General features: G+C 39.1%; 1 protein-coding gene across 4 annotated transcripts in view; it reads right to left on the reverse strand.

Annotated features, from left to right (window-relative positions):
- CHD9 (chromodomain helicase DNA binding protein 9) overlaps positions 1 to 6,033 on the reverse strand; it is a 128,717-nt gene that overhangs the window by 105,972 nt on the left and 16,712 nt on the right. For 2 of the 4 annotated variants that reach the window (XM_014528416.1, XM_014528418.1), the window contains exons 1-2: positions 3,292 to 3,353; positions 2,966 to 3,180 (exon numbers count right to left, since the gene is read on the reverse strand). The exons of 1 other annotated variant lie outside the window; for it this stretch is intronic. The gene's annotated coding sequence lies outside the window, so the exon portion shown is untranslated. Of the gene's footprint in view, positions 1 to 2,965; positions 3,181 to 3,291; positions 3,354 to 5,670; positions 5,681 to 6,033 lie in introns of those variants that run through there. One more of the 4 variants, XM_014528421.1, reaches the window with a different exon arrangement.

Genomic DNA, 6,033 nt, shown 5'->3' on the forward strand with positions numbered 1-6,033 from the left:
GCCCTTAGTAAAACCAAAACATGTCCTGCAGTGCCCTGTATGGTCCATTCTCTGCTTATCTCATGACATCTTCCATGGTTTTCCTCTATTATTATGTTCCTCCTACCCTGAACTTCTATCATTTCTTCCAACATTAACAAGCTTTTCTTGTTTTCATACATATTTTTCTCTTTGAGAAAACTCTCCCTGTCTGGCTTCTTCTTCACGTGACATAAATAGCACCACCTGACAGAGGCCTTTTTCGTGACCACAGAATCTAAAATCCTGCCCATTTTCTCTCATGGCACCCTATTCTCTTCCTTTATTGAATCACACAAGTTGTAATTTTACACTTTTTTAAAAATCCTCACCCGAGGATATTTTGCCATTGATTTTTAGATAGTGGAAGGGAAGGAAGAGGGAGATAGAGAGAAACACCAATGTGGGAGAGACACATCAATTGGTTGTCTCCTGGGTGGGGAAAGACCCTGCAGCTGACCAAAATGGTACGTGCCCTTGACCGAAATGGACCCATGACCCTTTAGTGCCAGGGCCGACGATGCTCTAACCACTGAATCAAACTGGCCAGGGCTACCTTAATTTACTTGTTCATTATATATTTCCACCATTACCCTGTAGATTCTACACAGGTAGGGTTCACTTAAAATAAATGTTACATTATATAATAGTAAATTGATTAATAAAGGGACCACTTAATAAGTCTTTTTAATGAATGGATGTGAATGACCTGGAGTTCAGAGAACAAATTATAGCTGAAAGTAGCTTCCCCTCCTCTAAGTCTCCTATTTGTCACTTGATCAGCTTTTTAAGGGAGCGAAAACTTTAAAAGCCAAAGATTGGCATCTGAAGAGATATATGGACACTGGGGAGATAAAGTAATTTTTATTATAACCTTTTACAGCAATACAATAGAGGGAATGTCAGAAAGTTGTACATGTCAAATAAATGAGACAAATAATATGCTATAATCTCATGGGAAGGAGAAATCCTATGGATTACAATGACAAGAGATGATTTTATTTATAAAGTAAGAATTTGACCTGAGTATTCCCAGGTGAGGTGAAATGTAGGAGAGTGAAGTCCAAACAAGAAAGTAAACAGAAATACAAAGTGTTAGATAATAACTCTAAATCTGGAATGTGACAACTTGCATTTACAAAGTAAAAAATCTATCAAGAAATCTGTATTGTGTTAAGACATGTTAATCATGTTAAGACCACAACAGCTACAAAACATTTAAAAGGTTGCAATACAATCATTCTATCTCCCCAGTGTTCATAAATCTCTTTGGATTTCAATCTCTGGCTTTTAAAGTTTTTCAAACATTTATGACAATATGCTCTAATAAATTAGTTTTCATAATTCATGTTCACTCTGGCCATGTCAAGTTTCCACATTCTTACCTATGTTCTTTATTCTCTACACTGATACCTGATGAAATACTCCCAGTAGATCTATTAATTTCAGTCATATTTTTCCTTTATAGAGTCTGACCTCTCCAGGATTTCACCTTTTCTTCTCTGTCAAAGTATTTAGTTGACTACTTCTTCTATTACATTTACATCAGTGATTAATTAACACATCTAACCCTTTAGAAAATCTAAAGTGTTCACATGTGCCAAAGTTTTTATTTCACAACAGATAGAAGCTTTAATAGATTCTTCTAAATCTGTAATGCCATTTCAGTGTATACATTAAGCCCCTCCCTCCAGTTCTATCTGTTTCCATAGGTGAAGTGCCAAAGTCTAGTTCATGCCTTATACAAGGCATTCAGTTACCTTAGACAGGGGGTTTGGATTTTAAAGTTTCTAAAGATACTTAAGATTTCATTCATCTCATCTTGTCATGGGCTTTTTCCTCTGACAACACTGTTTTTTGTCTTTACTCCTACCTGCTGACTTGTGATTCTTTTTAAAATGTTCTTTTCAGGTAAAGCCAACTACATATACTATTTGTTTCAAAACCTCTGCCTTTTCTTACACTTCAATCCAAATGTGATTTTCGTATTTCACAGGGCTGATGTCATGGAATACTTAGAATCAGAGAATTGCAAAACTGGAGGAAAACTAAGGTTCACAGAGGTTAAGAAACTTGACTACAGCTGCAGTGTGGGGGCTGAGGGTGCACCACCCTGGTATGCACATTATTTAGAGCTGAAAACAAACCCAACACATTCAGGTAAGAGTTTTTACTTCCTCCTTTCTTTCTTGTAAGAGTCAGACAGAAAAACCTCCAGGAAGGGAACCTTAACGTAAAGCCCTTAGCATATTCACTTTAGCACCTATGAATGAAGTAGATAGGAAGGAGGCACACCAAAATCTGTTCACTGGATTCCCCTCTGTCCCATTGTCTTGAGTTGCCTAGAAAGAATGTGTTTGCCACTTTCCGGGCTACCTGTGAATTGCCCATTTCCTCTTTGAAATTCCCAGCCGCTTCCCCCCTTTCTCCTTTGTCCAAAATGACTACCCATCTTAGTTGCCTGTCTTTGGAAACATTCATGCTTATGTGACTTTCTCAGGGGCTCTTACTCACACCTGATTTTCTGATGTTAACCTGCTGTCTTTGGTTTGAATTATTTGACCAGCCACAAGAACTCAAGGGGGTAAGGGGAAAGTTTCCCCAGCCCGGACAAAAGCTCGTCAAGTGACAAAGTCCTGATTCTCTCCAATCTGCACTCCTTCCAAGCCAAGAAGGCTTGACTGGTTACACCAGCAGTGTTCCTCCCCCCAATGCTATTTTTCCTCGGCCCTTAGGACAACATCTTTTTCTAGTTAATCAATCACAAGGTGTTTTTTTTGTTTGTTTGTTTTACTCTACCAACAGCCACTCCCCTAAAACTTTTCAAGAACGACAAAATTACCAGAATCAAATCTGGGAAGCTACCCCCCCCTCCCCCGCCCCAGCATCACTTGTCGATATCACATGGTCTGTGTTTTATAGGAAACGTCCCAAAACTAAGACTCACCAATACTTTGTAGTCCACTATATAGCAATTTAATGTGAAGTGTCAAAGCCATAGAAGCAGGAAAAAAAAAAAAAAAGTCTTGGAAGACAGAAACACAGGCTTAACTTGCTTGGAGCAATAGGTATTTCTCATTCAACAAATATTTATCAGTGATCCATCCCATGGAAGGCGCCTCCTGCTTGCTATTAGCAAAAAGTCCCATTTAAATTCAAGTTCTGCAAATCCAACATAAGAGAAACAGTATGTTCAGCCTTCTGTGTCGCAAACACACACACACACACACACACAGCCCTCCCTCCGCAATGTGGAATCCTCCTGAAGTTCACCTTCTACACATTCATGTTTGCAGAACTAGTGGTTCTTTTGAAAAATACTCCCAACAACCACGCATAACTCTAAATCTGGAATGTGACAACTTGCATTTACAAAGTAAAAAATCTATCAAGTAAGAAATCTGTATTGTGTTAAGACATGTTAATCATGTTAAGACCACAACAGCTACAAAACATTTAAAAGGTTGCAATACAATCATTCTATCTCCCCAGTGTTCATAAATCTCTTTGGATTTCAATCTCTGGCTTTTAAAGTTTTTCAAACATTTATGACAATATGCTCTAATAAATTAGTTTTCATAATTCATGTTCACTCTGGCCATGTCCAGTTTCCACATTCTTACCTATGTTCTTTATTCTCTACACTGATACCTGATGAAATACTCCCAGTAGATCTATTAATTTCAGTCATATTTTTCCTTTATAGAGTCTGACCTCTCCAGGATTTCACCTTTTCTTCTCTGTCAAAGTATTTAGTTGACTACTTCTTCTATTACATTTACATCAGTGATTAATTAACACATCTAACCCTTTAGAAAATCTAAAGTGTTCACATGTGCCAAAGTTTTTATTTCACAACAGATAGAAGCTTTAATAGATTCTTCTAAATCTGTAATGCCATTTCAGTGTATACATTAAGCCTCTCCCTTCAGTTCTATCTGTTTCCATAGGTGAAGTGCCAAAGTCTAGTTCATGCCTTATACAAGGCATTCAGTTACCTTAGACAGGGGGTTTGGATTTTAAAGTTTCTAAAGATACTTAAGATTTCATTCATCTCATCTTGTCATGGGCTTTTTCCTCTGACAACACTGTTTTCTGTCTTTACTCCTACCTGCTGACTTGTGATTCTTTTTAAAATGTTCTTTTCAGGTAAAGCCAACTACATATACTATTTGTTTCAAAACTTCTGCCTTTTCTTACACTTCAATCCAAATGTAATTTTCGTATTTCACAGGGCTGATGTCATGGAATACTTAGAATCAGAGAATTGCAAAACTGGAGGAAAACTAAGGTTCACAGAGGTTAAGAAACTTGACTACAGCTGCAGTGTGGGGGCTGAGGGTGCACCACCCTGGTATGCACATTATTTAGAGCTGAAAACAAACCCAACACATTCAGGTAAGAGTTTTTACTTCCTCCTTTCTTTCTTGTAAGAGTCAGACAGAAAAACCTCCAGGAAGGGAACCTTAACGTAAAGCCCTTAGCATATTCACTTTAGCACCTATGAATGAAGTAGATAGGAAGGAGGCACACCAAAATCTGTTCACTGGATTCCCCTCTGTCCCATTGTCTTGAGTTGCCTAGAAAGAATGTGTTTGCCACTTTCCGGGCTACCTGTGAATTGCCCATTTCCTCTTTGAAATTCCCAGCCGCTTCCCCCCTTTCTCCTTTGTCCAAAATGACTACCCATCTTAGTTGCCTCACTGTCTTTGGAAACATTCATGCTTATGTGACTTTCTCAGGGGCTCTTACTCACACCTGATTTTCTGATGTTAACCTGCTGTCTTTGGTTTGAATTATTTGACCAGCCACAAGAACTCAAGGGGGTAAGGGGAAAGTTTCCCCAGCCCGGACAAAAGCTCGTCAAGTGACAAAGTCCTGATTCTCTCCAATCTGCACTCCTTCCAAGCCAAGAAGGCTTGACTGGTTACACCAGCAGTGTTCCTCCCCCCAATGCTATTTTTCCTCGGCCCTTAGGACAACATCTTTTTCTAGTTAATCAATCACAAGGTGTTTTTTTTGTTTGTTTGTTTTACTCTACCAACAGCCACTCCCCTAAAACTTTTCAAGAACGACAAAATTACCAGAATCAAATCTGGGAAGCTACCCCCCCTCCCCCGCCCCAGCATCACTTGTCGATATCACATGGTCTGTGTTTTATAGGAAACGTCCCAAAACTAAGACTCACCAATACTTTGTAGTCCACTATATAGCAATTTAATGTGAAGTGTCAAAGCCATAGAAGCAGGAAAAAAAAAAAAAAAGTCTTGGAAGACAGAAACACAGGCTTAACTTGCTTGGAGCAATAGGTATTTCTCATTCAACAAATATTTATCAGTGATCCATCCCATGGAAGGCGCCTCCTGCTTGCTATTAGCAAAAAGTCCCATTTAAATTCAAGTTCTGCAAATCCAACATAAGAGAAACAGTATGTTCAGCCTTCTGTGTCGCAAACACACACACACACACACACAGCCCTCCCTCCGCAATGTGGAATCCTCCTGAAGTTCACCTTCTACACATTCATGTTTGCAGAACTAGTGGTTCTTTTGAAAAATACTCCCAACAACCACGCACAGCGTTGAGTAACATCATACAAGACAAACCCTCTTTCCTATGCAAGATCATAGCTGCTTAGGCAGAACTGGCGACCTGAAATCGGGAGAAAAAGGTGGAAAGTGGCATGCAAAACTTGGAAAAACTAAATCTGTGACCGTGATTTTTATTAAAGATAAACTTTATTCCATGGGGGGGAGGGGGGAGATAAAAGTCACATGAGTGTCAAATCCCAGACTTCCAAGGAAGTAACTGTGTAACATGTTCAATATCAACAATTTTTTTTAAAAAAAAAGTTCTTGTGTACTTTGTTCTGAAAAGTTTTATTTTTCTCTAAAAGGGAAAAAAAAAAAAAGGCAAAACAAAACCGAAAAAAAAAAAGGAACAGACACCACTGAGCTGGCGACGGCGACGTGCCCGCTAGACACCCGGGCGCTCCGGGTCGTGCGCGGCTCCGGG

Source organism: Myotis brandtii, unplaced genomic scaffold, assembly GCF_000412655.1.
Source record: "Myotis brandtii unplaced genomic scaffold, ASM41265v1 scaffold633, whole genome shotgun sequence".
Classification (NCBI taxonomy): domain Eukaryota; kingdom Metazoa; phylum Chordata; class Mammalia; order Chiroptera; family Vespertilionidae; genus Myotis; species Myotis brandtii.